This window comes from Lagenorhynchus albirostris, chromosome 4, assembly GCF_949774975.1.
Source record: "Lagenorhynchus albirostris chromosome 4, mLagAlb1.1, whole genome shotgun sequence".
Classification (NCBI taxonomy): domain Eukaryota; kingdom Metazoa; phylum Chordata; class Mammalia; order Artiodactyla; family Delphinidae; genus Lagenorhynchus; species Lagenorhynchus albirostris.
In genome coordinates, this window is record NC_083098.1 from 99,284,040 (window position 1) to 99,286,205 (window position 2,166).

Below are 2,166 nucleotides of genomic sequence, written 5' to 3' on the forward strand. Positions count from 1 at the left end.
TCAAGTAAAAGAAAACAACACAAAGTGACCAAAGTAATTAGGAAATTTTTTGACTGCTCTTAATGACAGACCATCGGATTTGCAGTCTGGAATATAAGAGCTTGGGCTAGAAATGAAGATAAGCTAAGCATAAACGTATGACCAGCCAGAGGGGGCCTGAGTTCTTGACTGCAACTCCCTTCAGAGATTGCAGTGCACTGGCTGTGCACCAGGTTTGGTGTGGGGAGGGCAGCTTTACCCCATGGGACCTGCTAGGTAGGACCTTTGTAATTAGCTATGGTCAGGCATGAAAAATATCACACCTCGATTTTTAACCAGGAGCTGGTCTCCTGGTCTGTCATTTACAATGGTCATGGTTTGATTAAAATGTAATCAGTCTATATATCAGACTTACTGTGATTCTTTCACCCCTTTCTTTCTCTGTGTATCCTTCTTATTGGCACACAGTCTTTACCAATGAAACACTATGGCTTCCAGAGTTCTACACTTCGTATCTGTGGGTCACTCCATCCAAAGGAAAAGAAGGTCTTGGTTTTCCCAGCATTCTCTCTCTCTCTCTAATTATACTAGCTTTGGTCACATGACAACTCCTGAGCCTATCATGGTGGCTAGGGGAGTGCGTTGTTCCAACTGGCTTGGTCAAGGCCATGTGCTGTATTCTTAGAGCTGAGGGATGGAGTTATTATCTTCCCTCAACCCACATGGAATCTCAAACAGAAATCAGGGATTATGAGAAGAAGTGAATGGGTACTGGAGAGGCAGCTGGAAGTATCACATAAATTGTGCAATGAAGAGTTAACTGCATTTTTATTTTTGTCCAGAAATTAACATAATAATCACAAATTTTCTTACTACTTCTAGCTTACTTAATTAGTACAATGCGTTTTGCAGAACCACTATTTTAGAACCACATTTAAAGTAATGTACATCAAAACTCTTTTTAAGGAAAATGTCATTGCCATCAACAATTGTAAAACACAACATCATTGTAATTACTTTCTGGGGGGAAAAAACCTTTAAATTGTTAAAGTACTACTGGATAAATTAATGTAAATAAGATTACAGCAACTTCAAAAGTATCTCAGTTGTTTCCATTCCTAAAAATAAGTTGTTGATGAGAGATGACTTGAAACACTCGATAGATGATAGTGTCAGTTATATGTGGGTTAATCTCTGTACCGATTTGAACAAAATAAGTAGAAAGTAATATGCTTGCAGTATGCCAAAGGCAAGAAAAATGAAAAGAACAGCCTCAAGACCTCCATAATGTCTATATTAGCCTGCTCTAAACACTGAGTACTTTCTATAGATCTAGATTCCAACAAATTAATTTACTAGCTACTTCTTCCAGTTAATGCTGATGGCATAATATTTAAGCAATTTTAAGTTGTCTTTGGTATAAAATATGCAACTTAATTATTATTCTTATTCAGTATATCTAATTCATTCATACTAAAAAGAGCAAAAAGGATTTTCACCTTACAAAAAGTTTCAAAATATACCTAAGTTTTCGATAAACAAGGATGACTAATGCCATCCTTAATGGAATCGAAAAAATGCTGTCAAGAGGTAGCCCCCTTTCATACAGCAATGGTTCCTCTGTACATTTTTTAAAAATCTGAATCAGATATATGGATGATTTTATCATTTGAAAAAGCAGATATTTATAGAATGTCTCAGTGCAGTAGCACTGGGAATACAAAGATAAACAAGACAGTCTCTGTATTTAAGCGTCTCACAACCTACTGTTAGAGGCAGAGATGTAAGCAGAAATTAGCCGCGAGAGCACAGGAGATGGAGAGACTAGCTTTACCTAAATTTATAAAAGTCACACAGAGGAGGTAACATTTGAACTAGATCTTAAAGTATGGGTAAGACTTCTACACTAAGAAGAAAGAAGGCAGGCAGGGCATTCTAAGAAGAAAGTCCAACACAGGCAAAGAAAAAGGAAAATCTGGAATTTCTGGAGCAAAGGGTCCTTGGAGATTTCTGAACCTGGAGTTAGTTTGGGTCTGAAAAAGACTGAGTGCCAAAATGTTAAGGCTTGAGACTTGATTTTACATGCCGTTAAAGTCAATAAAGAATTTAAGCAGGAAATGGTGTAATTGGTTTTGTTTTTAAGGATGACTCCAGTAGAGTGTGACTATAAACTCTGGTAAGAATGGC